This window comes from Camelus dromedarius, chromosome 7 (genome assembly GCF_036321535.1).
Source record: "Camelus dromedarius isolate mCamDro1 chromosome 7, mCamDro1.pat, whole genome shotgun sequence".
Classification (NCBI taxonomy): domain Eukaryota; kingdom Metazoa; phylum Chordata; class Mammalia; order Artiodactyla; family Camelidae; genus Camelus; species Camelus dromedarius.
The window spans coordinates 78,720,973-78,739,188 of NC_087442.1; the positions used below are offsets into that span (position 1 = coordinate 78,720,973).

General features: G+C 41.6%; 1 protein-coding gene across 14 annotated transcripts in view; it reads right to left on the reverse strand.

Moving 5' to 3' along the window:
- The window catches only part of NRCAM (neuronal cell adhesion molecule), a 273,058-nt gene that overhangs the window by 207,575 nt on the left and 47,267 nt on the right, over nt 1–18,216 (reverse strand). For 13 of the 14 annotated variants that reach the window (XM_031454678.2, XM_031454676.2, XM_031454672.2 and 10 more), the window contains exon 2: nt 9,696–9,850. The exons of the other annotated variant lie outside the window; for it this stretch is intronic. The gene's annotated coding sequence lies outside the window, so the exon portion shown is untranslated. The remainder of the gene's footprint in view (nt 1–9,695; nt 9,851–18,216) is intronic. 14 annotated transcript variants of the gene reach the window in all.

Below are 18,216 nucleotides of genomic sequence, written 5' to 3' on the forward strand. Positions count from 1 at the left end.
CTGAGTTTCACTGGAGACTGAGTGGGGCCACTGAATTTCTAATTCTGAACCATGAGCATCACCACGATGCATCAGTTAAAGTGAGAACTGGGAAGCGAGTCCATTTGGTTTAAGAGCAGGCAAAGAAAAACCTTTTGAAGGGCACAAAGTGGGATGGGGAAAAGAAAAGCCTTTATTTCCATATGAGTTTGAAGTTTTTAAAGTATTGAACTTATTTAAAAGAAAAAACCTGAAAGTAACTAAAAATCTATCAGATCTGCTAGAAATCTCTTTAAAAAAAAGTGGGGGGGGGAGTTTGGGAGAGATCTGATGGCAGTGGTAAGAACAGAAATTTTAAGCACCTTTTAATGTTTGTACTTCAGAGACTTAAACTGCTCTTATATTACAGCTCTTCTCCCACATTAAAGTACACATGAATCCCTGGGCATCTTGTTAACATGCAGATTCTGATTCAGCAGGTCTGGGGTGAGGCCTGAGCTTCTGCATTTTTAACGAGCTCCCAGGTGATGTCCATGCAGCTGGTCCATAGACGACACTTTAAGTAACATGTGCTGAGCACTTAAATAAAAGCCAGAAGATTCGAGTTTTATTGCCTATTGTCAGCTTATCACATTAAGATTTGGGGGCATGTCCCCAAGCTCAGTTTTCTTATTTCACAGATGCGAGCTTACCTGAGTCCCTCATGGGTCACTGTGAAGTTCAAACCAAAGAACACGCAAAAGTGCTTTGTTTAGTGCAAAGAACAAAGAATAGCAGTATTACTACAGTTACTAACAAGAAGATCATAAAGGATAAATGACCTGCTGATGAACCCAAGTGAGAGGCAGAATTATGCTTAAAATTTACATCATCTCACCTTAAGTAAGGGCTTTGAGCTTCAATGTTTTGCAACTTAAGGTAATAAGAGGCCCAGATCACTTTTATTTCCATCCATGTTGCTGAAATTTATTTCCAGAAGACATTTACTTTCTTATCTTAATGCATATATCACACTGAAAATTTACACTTGGGGATGATTTCCCTTGGTGAGTGGTGGTCAGTGACCGCTGTAGCTCTGCCTGATGCCCCAGAGGGGGCGATAGCAACACCATGCACACATGTTCTACATAACACCATTGTCAACTGGGTAAACTGTGATGTAGATGAGCATCCATGCCCATCTGTGTGAGAGAATTTCAGACATGGGTCAGATTAATAAGGGCTGCAATAATCAAGGAGGACTTTGTGGAGGAGGAGCGTGTGGGCTTAGGTAGCTTATTAGAAAGGCAAGGACAATGCTCAGTAAACTCAGACAGGAACTCAGTTGAATGAGCTGCCTGTGGGAGCACACACAGTCTCGGGCTCTGTAATCGATAATCAGATCAAGATAAACATACATGTCAGAACACGGAGGCCCCTCCACCGATGTGGTGGGGAGAGACACCGGGGACACCGGTGTAAGGATGCTGTACGTTTTCCCTCGTGAAGCACGGAGCCATTTGAAGACGTTCAACTTGGCAGGAACAGATGGAATGAAATTGAGTATTTTAATGGGATATTATTGGGGAGAATACTGAAGATATGGAATCAAGAGGCATATCTGTAAAACTCATGTTTCTAGTAGTGGATCCATTTATTCAAGTGAAATCTTAAACAGAACCTCTATCTACCTTAGGAGGCTTTAAAAAAATTAAAACAATTAGGCGTGATGGGGCCCCTAGGCAGAACCCTCAGAGGTTGAACCCTCAGGTCTGCTGGGCTTCTTTGAAAGAAGGTACTGTGGCGTGATGAGCATCTAAGATCGGATGCTGGGACTAGAAAGCCGAAGGAAATCCATGCAGACAAGGTTCTACAAGGGAAGGACAGAGCACCCGGGAACTGTGATGGAAGCAGGGTCAGGCATTTGGGCTTGCAGCCCAGGGCTCCTTCATCCACCTGGGTCTGTCTCTGTCTGTGACTACTGGATGAGACATGCCAAGGGGAAAATGCAAAATCCAATACCCTTATTAGTCACTGAGAAACTTCTCAGTGGCTTCCTCTTATCTTTTGACACTGAAGTCTTAAAAGAACTCTTAACTTAAAAACTTCATCCCATATCCATTTTTTAATCTTATCTCAAAGCCATTAATTGATTGAAAAAGATGGTATCCAAAGTTCCAGACTTCTTGCTATTTTTCTAAAGCCCTTCAGAGTGATTTAATACACAGGGGTGTTAATTTTAACATCATCCCAAGGTCTGAGTCTCAAAAGAACTCACACTGGATATAGATAAATGGCCCAGGATGGTAAGCTTTTAATTTATTTTTATCTAGTATATAAATAAATGACATACAAGATTGAAAATTATGATAATAAGATCTATCAGATTTTAAAATGGACAGAAATACACCTATTCAATGAAAAAGATGTGTTACATTATCAGAAAACCACATACAAAGTGCATGTGGACATTTTTAAAGATACTACAAGAAACTTAGTTATAAAGAAAATGAAGGTGGTCAAATAGCAATTATTTTCTCCCATTTGCAAAACAGAATATACGTGTCTGAGTTTCTAAGGAAGCATCATTTCTGCAATCTGAAATCACAGAATCCCAGAGTTCAGAGTTCCCTGTAAATTCTCTGGGAAGCATCTCAGTGATTCAGAACTGAATGTTATCTTTTCTTTTAGGGGGGAGATTTTTTTAAAGTACATATTCTACAAGCTCCTTCCCGCGTGTAATTGTCCAAGAGCAAAGAGTTCCCTTGACACAAACCCAACTATACATCTTCCTCCTTTATTTTATGTCCATTTCCCCTTGTTCTGTCCTCTGTGAAAATGAACAAAACATGTCCAATGTCCTCCTCACAAGCCCTGCACTTACCTGAAGACAGAAGGCAAGTCATGCCTCAATCTTCCAATCTTAATTCCAGATTCCTTCATTTTTACTCACAGGACTTTCTTTTCACCTCCTGAATGACTTTAGGTTCCCTCTGGAACCCTGTCCAATGTCTCCACATACTTAACCAAAGGAACCAACAATAAGAAAGAAGCATTTAAATTTGCAGGTGATGCATCTTTTATTAACCTGAAACTCCATTAAAATAAATAAAAATGACATTAAAATGTGTTCTGCCTTGTAATCAATCGGCCGGAACTAGTGCACCAGTTATGGATTATCTGCAGGTAATTACAACAAAAGCTACAATTTAATGAGTGCTTCCTGTACGCCAGGCACTGAATACTTTGCTATCCAACCCTGGCAACAGCTCTAGGAGGTCGGTACCGTTATCCCCAGTTTTCACAGGAAGGGCTTGGGCTATAAAGATACATAATCTCACACTCAGATGCGCACAGGGGCGTGGCCCATGAACTTCAACTGCTGCGGGTAGGTGTGCCTAGAACCAGACTCTGAGATGAGGATTTGCAGGTGCAAATTTCACTCATGAAGGCTCTTGGGCTCAACGTGTATGGGAGAGTGAACAAAGCAGGAGAGACAGTGGGAGAAGCTGGGCTGTGACACAGCCACAACAAAAGCCCCAGCGGACCCTACAGATCCTACAGAGTTGTCCTGATTTGGGGCAAGGGCCTTTGTGCCCCAAACTGACCAGCCATTGAGTCCCCCAACTGACGAGCCATTGAATGCACCCTGCCACCCTGGGGCAGTGGGAGAATCTTGACTGAGGCAACCCTCTTCAGCTAACAGCTGACGACAGTCACTCAGAAGAGACCCAGATGTGAGCTCTCAGCTGTCAAGATTCCCAGAAGCTGGGGAAAGCGCATCTCAGTCCCAAAGGGGGCGAGGAAACTGGGTGACCCATCACAGCTCCACAACAGTGACTTTATTTCAGATACCAAACTTAGGATATGGTTCCGGGTGCCTGTTTATGGGTTTGTAAGTTTGAAAAGTCATTCAAGTCACGTAACTTTAATGCCAAAGAAGTAAGGCACAGGTGGGAAAAGAACTAGAAATCCTGCTTTGGTGTATGTGTAGGAAACGAAAAACATCTCACTCTCGCCTTTCAGCCTCTTTCTGAGTTTGGGAAGCCAGCCTATCTTCATGTTCTGAAAGATCTTCGCTCAAACTCGCCTTCCTGTCTTTCTTTTTCTGTCTCTGTCCCTTTGCTGGGTCACATTCTCTGTGTGACACACATACAGCAATGTGATGATTCTAAACAAAACTGGAAATATGGATAGCAAAAGGGGAAACAGAAGAGGCGAGAGAATGATGTCAAACACTGGTAACAGATCTTTATTACCCAAGTGGATACGGTCATTTTTGAATAGTTCTGTCAGTGACAATACACATGTCCTATAAAGGAAAGCCGTTACAAAAGGATGGATAAAACCTATTAGTAATTCGGCATCCTCAATAATTTTTTGCCCTTAATCTTTCCCCATAGATTTTATTTTCTAAACCACATTAAAGAGACATAATTGCTTCAGGATGATTCTCAACTTAAAAATAAACAGCACAAATACTTACACTATTGATTGTTGAAGAGGAAGTTCTATTTCATTTTCCATTTTATAATGAGAACAATCAAAAATGTTTTTAAGGTTTAAAATCAAAATTATGTATTATTTGTTGTTATCTATTTATCCATTACGGAGAAGCTTTTAAAAAGCTAGAAAGCCAACAACTCGCTAGAATGGTTTATTAGGACATGAATTTGAAATAGCTCCCCCGGGGGGATAACAAATCCAGCTTATATTATGGGAAAATGTGAGGAGTCATTAATTCATATGATGCTGCCTTGCTATTTTATTAACGGATGCAAAAGTAAATTCTCCAGTCACCATTCTCATTTTAACATGAGCAGCAAGGATTCAGTGCAGAAGCGAGAGTTCAAAAAGTTAATAGTAAACCTGAATCAAGGATAATTTCGAAAGCACTCCAACAACAAAAGGCAATGGAGAATGAAGATTCAAATGTAGCAGGACATTGTCTGATTAGAAATCCACCATCATTGTCCGCCACCAAAACGGCCCACAAACTGCTGAGACAGCCTATGACCTCTCCAGTGGGGCTGAATTTGTAACAAAAAGCTGGTGGATCAGCATTTCCGGTCTCCTCTCTTTTTAAAATCCCCCACGACAAAAGGGCATGAGGTTAACACATTTTACTGTTAAGTATGATCTGAGCCTGTTGGAAGACTGCCCATTCAAAAGTGTCAGCCTGGCAACTCCCCTACGGGTTTCTGCTTTCCATAGTTTTCCCTAAACAATCCTCCTCCAGCAGAACTCTGTGCTGTAACCACAGGGTACATGGGGGCAGTCCTGAATATTAGTTCAAACTCTAAATACTTTTTTAAAAATTTTTAAACTTTTAATGGAAGTAGAGCCGATTTACAATGTTGTGTTCATTTCTGGTGTACAGCATAGTGATTCAGTTATGCATGGATATATTCCTTTTCAGATTCTTTTTCATTATAGGCTATTACAAGATATTGAATATTGCTCCCTGTGCTGTACAGTAGAACCTTGTTGTTAATCTATTTTATATATAGTAGTTTGTATCTGCAAATCCTGAATTTCCAATTTATACCCACCCCCAATTTCCCCCAGTAACCATAAGTTTGTTTTTATGTCTGTGAGTCTATTTCTGTTTTGTAAGTAAGTTCATTTGTGTCATTTTTTTAGATTCCACATATAAGTGATATCATATGGTACTTTTCTTTCTCTTTCTGGCTTACTTCACTTAGTATGACAATCTCCAGGTCCATCCATACTGCTGCAAATGGCATTACTTTATTCTTCTTTATGGCTGAGTAGTATTCCATTGTATACATATACCACAGCTTCTTTATCCAGTCATCTGTCAATGGATATTAAGGTTGCTTCCATGTCTTGGCTATTGTATATAGTGCTGCTATGAACATTGGGGTATGTGTATCTTTTTGAATTAACCAAATTCCCAATATTTTAAAGTGGCACCTCCAAAGCAAACATAAACACTATCTACTGCTTTGTTGGCATAATGGTACTTGCAACACTCACTCTGGACTCCGAGCAGAAGGCAGCCATCTAATACTGTTGTCCACAGTAAGACAGTTCAATAGAACACCCTACCAGGCCCTACCATCAAGCAAAGGACAGTGGTGAAAGCTGACTTGCCCTTTCTCAGTCATCCTACCATCTTATGGTCACTGTCTGCAGAAGCTTCCACATCTGTCCATCTCTATTCACGCTGTCATCCTGCCCAATGTGGCCAAGCTATGCAGAGGGCAAACACATCTGGCAATGTCTCCCCACAGCTCTCACCCATTACCAAGTGAAGGGTGATCGGCCTGCTTCCCCTATCCATGATATACTGTTTCCACCACTAGTTCTATGACCACAAACTGTCAAGGGTCTCCCCCTAATACTGAGTTTTGGAGACACTGTATTAGTGTGTGTCCCTCACACAGAGACTATGAGTGAGGCAGAAAGGCAGGAAAAGAGAGAGACCATAACAGACAGACATATTTCTTGTGTCCTGCACAGAAACAAGCGGAAACTCCTTTTGTCACTGGCAGCCCTCTCCCAGGATGAGTGAATCATGTTGGGCACATGCACCCTGACGAGTTCCAGCCCACTGGCTTCACAGCAATGACTGACCGTTCTGTGAGTTTTAGAGAACAACTCATTGTCCCTGAGACCACCTACAACTTGCATGCATGTGACGTCATTCTAAGTTACAGCAACTCAGCATTTACATAAATTCATTTTCTATACATGAAATTCATAGGGTACTGCAATGCATTTAACCAAATTAACATGTATCTTCTGCTTAAAAGTGTTGATTTGAAAATAAATGATGAGTGTCTTTTTTTTTAAATGTATGACAGTTATCTTTTATTTCAAAAGGAAAAATAAAACTGAAAAAAAAATAAGATGTTTCAGGAAACTGGGTTGTGTAGCCAGCACCTGCATTGTTAGTGAACATGCCTAATACGTTGTTACTGCAAGTACCTATTATGGGAAAATTGGCTTGAAAATGGATGTTGAGATGACAGTCCTTTTTAAACTGGGATTTAAGCATAGGTGCTTTTTTCTAATTGGAGCATAGTTGATTTACAATGTTGTATTTGTTTCTGGTGTACAGGAGAACAGGGGTGGTTTTGATTCTCTTCCAATCCTTCCTTTTAGCAGTGGAACCAGTAGAAAGAAATAAAGGACACCAAAAATAAAATTCATGCTAAAAAAAATTTAGGTATAAAAACAAAAAATAATAAAACCTTAATCAGAGCCTAAAGTATTAAAGCAAAATCTGTTTGTTGAATGCAGCGTGATTAACGTACGCCATCAGTGTGAACTGATTTACTTACTTCAGTTTCCTATTTTAAGACACATAGATAACTTCACAGTTCAGTAAAGATTTGGAATAAGAGGGGAAAAAAAATGATAAAAGTGGAAAGGACAGAATGGGTCTCAGCAGACCAGGACTGTGCCTCCAGCTGTCAGCACTGAGTCAGGGACTTAATTTTGCTTCAAATTAATTCTCTCGCGTATAAAAATGGAAGTGACAGATTAACCGATCTTTAAAGTTTCTGGAAGGATGGTAGAGAGGTGGACTAGAAAGAATCAAAAAGGGGCGATTTGTCTTTTTTCCAACAGGTCTTCAGGAAAAAAGTCAGTAAGCTAATTATAAGGCCACAGTAATCAAATAACATGCACTCAAAATAGTGCATTTGAATTTAAAATTTTTACCCATGACATTCCCTCAAAGAAGGCTCTGAGTAATGTATTTCAAAAGTCTAGCTCGGGTAGACTTGACAGCGAACAGTGCAGCCTCTGTTATTACAGTCTCCTTAATGATGCTCTGGGCTGGTGCTGGGAAGACCCAGTGGGAGGGACCCTGGCACCCCTCCCCCACAAGAACCCAAGAAAGGTCCTGCTCAGTCTCCTATAAGCAATGCTCCGATCCTGGGCAGAGCAGTGAAAGCGAGGAATTGACAAGAAACCTTGATTTATACAGAAAAAGAACTATACTTTTGCACCTTGCTTAAATGATTTCTATAACCACTGTGAATGAAAATGGAGCACGGCACTGCCTTGTAATGCTCCTAAATTTTAGAGTTTACATTGTTTTTTAAACACCAGTTGGAATTTCCTTTCATCGAACTAAAAAGGTCACAATATTTGTCATTTGGAAAAATCCTGAGTTAATCTGCCAAGAAAATAAAACCAACAAGTACAGATACAAACGAAACGAGAGGGAATCTCAAAACAAAACGGAAACTGAGAATGTGAGTTGTTTTAAGTGCTTGAATGAACAATATTGAAGGTTTAAGTACAAAATCAAATTTGTATTTTAAAAAAGATTTTTAGCTATTGCCTGTAAGTCCCAAATCAATGTTGCTAGCCCTGAGCCCTCCCCTGACCTCCATACTTAACATTTCCAACCGCCTGGCGGACATTTCTACCAGATGCCCCAAATACACCTCAAAATCCTCTCCTCCCCAACAATCAGTCCACTTCCCTCCTAAATTCTCTTGACAGCATCACTATAGTCATCCGAGTCAGAAACCTGACAATTCCAAGTCCTAACAGGTCCTTCCAGTGCCCAAACTATCACCACATCCGGAATGTTCTAGCTCTTTCAAAATTCTCTCTATTCCTCATTGCTTCCACCCTAATTCTAGCCCCTGTGTCTCTTCCCCAGATCATTACAAAATGAATCTGCCTTCCTTCAACCCCACTCACCTGCAATTCTTTCTCTATACTTTCCCCAGCCAGCTTAAAACCCCTCAGTGCTTACACACACACACACACACACACACACACACACACACACATACACACCCCATATCTATGGTTTAACAATCCCGAACAACTTCCACACATGGGTTTCATACACCTATACCACTGCGCCTGACTGCAATGCCTTCCTCCAGCTGACCCTGCTGTGTATCAGGCTAACTCCTATTCATCTTTCAAGGGCCATTTCAGGGCTCACCTCCCCCAGGAAGCCCACTTTTACACACACAATCCTCTGGCCATAGGCTGACGTGATGCCTTTTCCATTCCTTAATGATTAACACTCTCAATATACTTTTATCCTATTGGAGTTGGTCGTATTTATTTCTGTGTCTATCTTCTGCATTTGACAGATATTCCTTGAAGGGAAGGACTTATCACCTTTGTTTCTTGAGATCCTAGCAAAGTTTACTGAATCGAAATAAAAAATGAATCAAATGATGGAGGAAAACAGATTGGAGGGTATGAGAGCATTTTGGAGGGTTACAAATGTTCGGAAATAGCCACTGTTTTTCTTACTTATGCAAATAGTACTTTGTGACTTACAAAGTGCTTTCACATAAGTTCTATTGTTCGATTCTTAAACAATCCTAGAAGGCAGGGTAATGCAGATATGAAGGCTGACAGAGACCCTAAATACATAAGAAATGTCTCTGAGAAGAGAAGTGTTACTGATTTTTTTTTTTTTTAAGGGAGGGTGTGTGTGGCTGGGTGTGTGTGTTCACATAAGTCTTCAGCTATCCGAGCTACACTTCAAATAAATTCCTGTTTGGTCAAAACAGCCAACTGATTTCCTTCATAACTACTAAAAAACAAAAAAATCTCCTGAAAAAGAAAAACTCTCAAGTCTCCTGAAAAAGAAAACCTCTCAATTCTTTGCAGAGAATTTTCAATAACCAATTCCCCTATTCACCCTCTTCCAAGAAGCCAATCTTGAAAGACAGAACAGCTCATTTAGATTTCCAAAGACAAAGAGAAAACAGTTTCACTCTCACCTTCAGAAGATCCGCTGGTCCAGGAGTCTCCTGAAAGCTTCCCTGATTTTGGAATCCGTCCTGTTCTCACGATGCCAGCTACTTAGAGCAGCTTTGGTCAAAGTTTTCAATAAACAGGAGTGAAATACCACGAAGAAAGAATATCACAAAGCTTTCTGAAAGGAAAAAAAAATCACACACAGAACAGTGTAAATTGTTTGGGGCTAGTTAATTCTATTCAGCTGAGATTTCACTCAACTCTCCTACGAAAATTGACTAAGGGAACTTAATATGTACTAAACCCCATGATAATACTTAAGGACATCAATGTCTGAGAAACTTTAAGCAATGTAATGGCAACAGGTAATGAAAACAAGTAACACAATTCCAATTACATTTTGGTACAGACAGACGTCTGAATGACCCCTAACTAGCAGGAAACAACTGTGCACACAAATCAAAGAGGGGGAAAAGGTACTTGATTTTATTCTATTCCAAAGCTTCATGGGAATACATGGTACTTTTTGATCACAGCAACACACAGACTGCAGTTGGAAAGAATCTAATGCAGACGGAAAAGAACAAACACTGAAGAACCCAGTATTTGATCGAGGTTGGCGATGCCAGCGAGGAACACAGCAAGGCAATTACATTTTAGAGGTGGCTTTGAAGGCAGTGAGAAAAGGATCTGGGAATGAAGTTTCAGGACACACCATTGTAAGAAAGCAAGCACAAGGTTAAGGTGGAACAGCCCAGAATGAAACCTTAATTAAACGGAAGCCAACCAACAGAAGTGTTTGAACAGCGTGTTGATTTAATACCTCACTTTTATGAGAAAGGGTAAAAAAATAATCACAGGAAAAAAAATGTTCAGAAAATCTCTTTTAAACCAGAACTTGGGGTCACTGGAGGGTGAGCAGAGCCGAAGCCGGGAGTCTGGACCTGTCTTTCCGACTCAGCGTCTGACCTCAGGCTTGCTAACTGCTTCTTGAGCTCGCCGGCACATGTGTGCCACTGGGGGGGCTTTCACAAAATATCAGTGGCTTGGCCCCGTGCAGCCAAATAAATCCCTGACCAGTTGAGTCGAAAGATCAGGTGGGACAGCGCCCAAGCACGGGCAGTTTTTTTCAAAGGAGAGAAAGTCACAGGAGACATTGTTCAGCGACTTCACTCAGCGCTAAAATTCTCTCTTCTCTGCACCTGGTAACTCAAGTTTGTTTTCAAACAAATACAGTTTAAATTAGTAGTAACCAAAATTTTAAAACCCTATAAAATTAAATAGTTACCCAATTTACTTTTTTTTAGACGTTTATTTTTCTTACTCTTTTTTTTATATATAATTTTTCTTTTGAAAGCCCAGTATTTTATCCTGGTTTTTTTTGGGGGGGGGGTAATTAGGTTTATTAATTAATTAATTAATTATTTATTTATTTTAGTGGAGATAGTGGGGATTGAACCCAGGGCCTCGTGCATGCTAAGCATGTGCTCTACCACTGAGTTCTCCCCACCCCCCCAATAGTTTCCCACTTTTCGAGGAGGGACTAAGGTTCTGAGAGGTTCAGTGACTTATGCGAGGCCCAAGCAAAGTGGCAATGCCAGGATGGAATCAAGCCTTCTGCGGAGGTGAAAGGCCGCTCACGAGCTGGGGCTGGACACAACCCTGCTTCAGGCTGGGCTGGACGTGAAAGGAAGACAGAGTCACACCGTAGATGAGGGCTCGGTGCCACTGACACTCTGGGCAGAGGAGAGCATAACCTCAGGGTTGCCACCCCTTAAGGAACAATGCAGATAAAAATAACCCTAGCAGCTAAATTGTTGAGCACTCCACGTGAGCGAGACACTGTGCTTAGAAGAGCTTTAATTTTCACGAGAGCTCTCCGACCTGAGGTCTGTTGTCTCCAGTTTATAAATGAGGTGACTGAGGCCAAGAGCGCTTTGTCTTCTCTACAAAATGGGAGAAGTGGAATTCTAATGTGGCTCATCTCTCTCCTAACCATGGATTGCCTCGAGGGAACGCAGTGATCAGGCAGCTGGGACAAGGCTACTCCGCCCTCTATCTGCCTTGTCGTTTTTGGTCACAGTGCATCGTCACATTGAAGCCTCCTGGGGTCTTCCTGGTGTTTCCAGATATTCTCCGATGAAATAACTGATTTCTGTTGTCTGGGAAAGGATTTGCATTTTATGGAATGATTTGCATTCTCCCCCGCCACACACACACACAAACACACACACACACACACACACACACGTAGAATTTGAAAGGTGAGAGTTAATTACACTATACTGGAGACTTCTGCTCAGACAGCTAAAGGAAGAGTCACCACAAAAATCTGCCCTAAATGATTCAGTCTGTCATGACACGGGAGTTTAAAAACCTAACTGAACTCTCTGGAACACCATTTATAATTCATTAGGAAAAAAGTGTCAGAAACATTCTCAGACTCATCTTGAAAACCTTAGAGAAGGAGCCTTTTGCAGTTTGCTATTCCAGTACATTTACATTATGCAAATTATTTGCTTCCTTTAAATAGCCTTGTGATTGACTATAATAAAATCTCATTTACTAATATTCCGGATATGAAGTATATTTTATTTAAGAGCCTAATGCAAAAGCGTTACTGTTCCTGACACCTTCAGCGGGTCCTAATTACACTGCGCCAGAAGCACCTTCAGCGCTCATTCTAAAAACAATGTGAAAAGATGGTTTTCATCAGACACTTCTGGGAAGACATAAAAGAGCGACAGTAAAAATGAAGATGCAATTCTGAGAATTGGAAGGGGCCCGGAAGGTGTGTCCTACCATCTATCTGCCTACGGCCTTTTCCATTTTCAGGGAACTCTTTTCCTGTAGCTTTCACTCCTTGGCCCCAGTTCTGATCCTGGGAGACAGATCCAGATTCACATCCTAGTGCAGACTTCCCCAGCCGCAGCCCACTGCTCAGAAAAGCAGGGGTCAATTGCTATTTTAGCAGAAGTGGCCACAGATCAGACCCGGGGTATACAACCTGACTCAAGGCTGGAGGATGAGCCACGAGGCAGCTTTGTGCCAATGGTCTCTGTCCTAGAAGGTCAGCCAAGTCAACCAAATCGACTCTCGGGGATCTGGATTGGATGTCAGGAGTCAGGGGAGAACCCACTCAACATGCAGAGGTAAGCAGAAAGGCTAGAAAAGAGACCATGAGAGAGAAGACCCATTCCCTGAAGTTGTCTCTAACCCTGAAACTTCTCACTTCCCATATCCAGACAGGGATCGGTCCATCCTCCCTAGGGTGCCGTTAGTGAGTCTGTTCTCTACAGCCCCAAGTGCCCAATACACAGGGACTAAAATTGTGGCTCCTCATTTACCAGCCATCCTTACAGCTGCATATCAGGTTGACAATATCTCCATTAACTTTTTGTAGGTATTTTTGTTAGAACCAAGAGAAGGCTTTATTTTCGCTTCATTAATATTTCACCTTTTTAGAATGAGTCCATCATTCCAACTTGCCAAAAACCTTTGACATCTCAATTCTGCCCTTCCAAAATATTTGTTTTGCTTTTCACCTCCGTGTCATCTACAGAGTAGACAAGCAAGCCATTTAGAATGATGTTCATACTATGATACTACATGGAATTGAACACTATTAAACAATGGCATAAAAATAGTGAAGACAAAATTGTTAATAAACAAAAATGAATTAATTTTAGGGTCCAGGTCATGCCTTAAAATTAATAATTACCAATTCTACAAATTGACAGCAGATCAGCCTGAAGATATAAATAGCTACATAAACTGACATGACCAATTTGTTTGCTGGATAAAAGTTTTAACATTTACTTGGTAGAGATTGCAAAACCCAGAAGAATTAGGTTTCAGTCTCATTAGAAAAAATTAGGCCATAGTTGAGATAATTAGCAACATGAACTTTGTGGTTAATTACCTGTGCAGCAGACCAACAAGTTATGTTTGAGAAACATATTGCAAAAGCAGAACTAAGTTCACGTCATCCTTCCCTGAAGCAATCAGGAAAATTAGCAGAATCTGTCATTTGCAGTCATCTGGTATACCTCTGCCAAAGTGAAATTGTTCTCCAAGGATCTTAACTGCTTTATCTAACTTAGCTTTCAGTCAACCCTGTGGGATTTCTCCTTAGAGTTAAAAAAAAAAAACAACCCACACTGAGGGCTTTTTAATTTATTTTATCTGCTTTTCACAGTTTTTCTGTCTCCACCATGACTGTCAGGCTATCGAGCTGTAATTTCTCATGGTGGTCACTGTGCCTGCCCAGAGCAACCAAACCCATTCTCACGGCTCTAACTGGATATTTCTGGTCCTCCTGGGACTGACTTTGTATAAAGGAAGACTAGAAAGCTTCAGAGGGGGAGCCTGATGAGCCCGACTTAGAGAAAGCACGTGAGTGTATGTGTAGATTTCATGCCGTCTCTGTTGACCACGCAGAGGCCTTCCGGCTTGCTTCTTTCTTTCTCAGCTGCGTTGAACTGTTAAACCGTTCACTGGACAATTACTGTTTAGGTCCACTAGGACCAGGTCCAGCCCTGGGAGCCACAAGAAACACAAAGGTGACTATGACGTAGCAACTTCTGCTCAAAGACAGAAATAAGAGATAACAATACCACTCTGTGCTGCACGGCGTTTTGTGGTGTACTTTTCACAGAAGTAAACTCACTGAACACTGGAAAAAAAAGTATTCTTCTTGACATTTTACAGATGAAAATAAACTTTCAGTAAGCGTGGGTGACTTAGTGATTCTTCCCAGCCAGTACGTGGCAAAGCCAGGACCCCAGAGGCAAGCTTTGTGATTCACATTACCCCGACCAACCCACAGGTGCATTTACTGTTTACGCAGGTAAAACGACTACATGGCAACATATACAGACTGCTTACGCCCCACTGGGTACTTTTGCAACTGGCTGGCATGTATTTGATTTTCATAATAACTTTATGAGGCAGGCGATCTTATTCTACCCATCTAATAGAGGAGAAAACTGAGGCACTGAAGGTGGACTTGTGGCCCAAGGCTGTAATGGCTAGTTGGTGGCAGAAACTGATAAACAGCACAAGAACGGTGCCACCCAGAAGAAATGTGGGGGACGCCACTGGATCTGTTGCTAGGAAGAACGCTAAGAAAGTTCTGGAACGTTTTCTAGTGTTTCCAGAACAGTGAGACTTTTCTTCTCTAGTAAATCCAGTGAGAAGACACTGGCATCAGAAAAAGATGGCAATTCCAAGAAAAAGATGGCAATTCCCAGAAAAGAAGGAAATGTGATGCTTCCCCGCTCCCTCCGCCACGGCTGTGGATGTGGGGGGACTTGACAGCCCAGAGAGCTCCGGCGTCAGAACACCACCTGCTGCCTGAATACGTGTTATGTACATTTTCTGTTATTTCAGATTCTTTGGACAGATCACTCCTCTTGAGCAAAGCAGAGAGAAGGGACCCTTGGCATTCGCTGGCCTTATGTTTGTGGTTGGTGATTTTACAGTGACTGCCTGGGAGGCTTGTGAGTTGGCAGTGTGCTGGGGACATCAGTTCAAATCGCACAAACTTGCTGGCGGCTCAACGCTCACACCTCAGTGCGATTTCCTTCTTTGGAACCTGTGTTCAGGTATGAAAAGGTGGGAGCCAGTGAGAAAGGGAGTGTTTCAGCACTCCGTGAGAGCCTTCAGGGGCCAGATGTGGGCTAAGGGCCTCCCAGACAATACTTCTTTTAATCCTATAAATAATCCCATAAAGTGGCCATTGCCATAGTAATTTTTTTACATGTGCATATTTTGGGGGGGAGTGAATAGATTTTTTAAAAATTCAAGTTTAGTTGATTTACAATGTTGTGTTAGTTTCTCGTGTACAGCATAGTGCTTCAGATATATATATATATTCTTTTTCATTATAGGTTATCACAAGATATGAATGTAGTTCACAGAAGCAACCTACATGTTCATCGACAGATGACTGGATAAAGATGATGTGATGTATAAATATACAACAGAATACTACTCAGCCATAAAAAAAATGAAACAATGTCATTTGCAGCAACATGGATGGACCTGGAGAATGTCATAATAAGTGAAGACAGAAACAGAAAGAAAAATACCACATGATATCATTTATATGTGGAATCTTTTAAAAAACACAATACAAATGACCTTATTTACAAAACAGAAAGAGACTCACACATAGAAAACAAACAATGGTTACCAAAGGGTTGGGAAGGTGGGGGGGAGGGATAAATTAGGAGTTTGGGATGAGCAGATATAAACTACTGTATATAAAACAGATAAACAACAAGGTCCTACTGTACAGCACCGGGACCTGCATGGGCATATGGATGTCCGGAGAAGAGCAGTGACACGCCCCGAAGTCAGAGAGCGTGTCTATGTCAGAGACAGGCTTTGCACCCGGGCTGTCTGCCCCTGTGCAGTGCCATGCCTCCTATATTTCTGCTGAAGTTATTAAATAAGCAAACAAATAAACAAAAACTTTGTGAGGAGGGGAAGGCACTAGGTGAGAGATAAAACTTTAGTTAATGTTGGAAAGACAGTTCACTTTAGATGTGAGATTTATGGAAAAAACCCCAGGGCACATAGGGGAAATCTTGTTCATGGATAAAGCCAGGAGCCGCTACCAACTTTTCCATACTCTTAATTTGAGAGATGCCTGGAAGTCTCAGAAATCAGTCCCCAGCGGGCCTGCTGGGTTCAGGCATTCAGAGGCAGAGGGAGAAATGTGTCAAAGGCAGGCATATACCAGGCACACCCGGTGTAGCCCGGGGAAGTGCATGGCTGACACGAATACTGTGAAGGGCAGACCACGTGCATCGCTGGGGCGTCCAGAGGAGGGAGAAGGTACTGGGATCTGGTGGTAAATACTGACTACCTCATTGAAATGCTGGCAGTGAGAGAGAGGGGAGAAACAGAATACTAACTCAGGCGGCAGCAGAGATGAGAAGTGGTTTTAAGCCAGGAGAGATCTGAGCTCATTTATAGGCTACGGTGACAGATGTAATAAGGAGAAACAGAGAGAGAATGAAGCTGCGAGTGGCAGAAAGAGTGGACGGAGCCAAGGCCCAGCGCAGGGGCTGGCGGTCGGGGACACGCACTGGGAGGCAGGGAGTTCCTACTGCCCTGGGGCCACTTTACCTCCCGCAACCTCAGGGGTGTGTGGGCCACCTCATGTCTCCTCCCATGTTGGGAGCACACCTCAGATTGAAGCGCCTCTGAAATTGCTTTTCCAGAATCAATGCCAACAAGCCCCTATGCAGAAACCTGCTTATTTTCATAGTGCCTAGTCCGCTTGCTAAATACCAGCTGGAGGCAGTCAAAATGAAATGAAATGCCAACACGCTTCAACACCTGCTTTGCAACCTCAAGCTTGACTTTCACAGAAAAAATAAAACCAATCTGCTTCGATGACTCTGAGCAGCAACTGAACTAGTTCCAAGCTGACCAGGGGTTTGTTTATTTTGCTTAACTCCAGTCACTTATTCAAATCACTTCACAAATACGCACTGAGTGCCTGCCTACCGGGTAATGCACACCAGTTCAAAGCTGGCATGCTGATGGTTTTTATGTTCCTTTCTCATTTTTTTTTTTTAAATAGAGGTCCTGGGGATTGAACCCAGGACACCTCATGCATGCTAAGCATGCTCTCCACCACTGAGCTATACCCTCTCCCTTGTTCCTCATTTTGACTGCATTGTTTTAGAACAGGGTTTAATTTTATTTGGGGGGAATTTCTGCAGGTGATTTTTTAATAATAACATTTATTTCTTTCTGACAGAAAAAGTGTTTTCGTTTTCCAAAATATGAAAAGTAAAGTTAAAAAAAAATTAAAACCAGGGGGGAGGGTATAGCTCACTGGTACAGCACATGCCTAGCGCGCATGACGTCCTGGGTTCAATCCCCAGTACCTCTGTTAAAAAGTAAATAAAAATAAATAAACCTAATTAACCCCTCTCAAAAAATAAATAAAAATAAAGTTAAAAAAATTTTTTTAATTAAAACCAAATGTTATTTATCTTCCATCACCAGAAATAAAAAGTGTCGATGTTTTGATGTATCTCTTACAAGTATTCTATTTTCCCCGGATGTACATATATATGTATATGTATATATGCATACATATCTTTCAAAATCATAGTGGCATCACACAGAATGCACTGATTTAGTCACTTGCTGTTCTCACTTAACAATACAGAATGAACACCGTCTACAAAATCAGTTTTAATGTCTGCTCAATATCCTACATATAAAGAAATCACTTTCATTTAACCAATTTCCAAATATTGGCCACTAGTGCTACTCCATTTGGCGGACTTTTTAATACCATTTTCCAAAAAGATGCTGTTTTACTAATACTGGCTGAAAACAATCAGCAAAATTCTTACACAGTCGGTATGTGGAGCAGTATGAAGCGAGAGGTTCCACTTCCCTCGCTGGGATTTGTGATCCACTGAACTGAGAGGCTTTCAGGCCGGATGTCTGCTCAGAGCAGCAGCCCACCTTCCGACCCGGCCACGTGCTGTGCACCAGCGGTTTGGCAGTGAG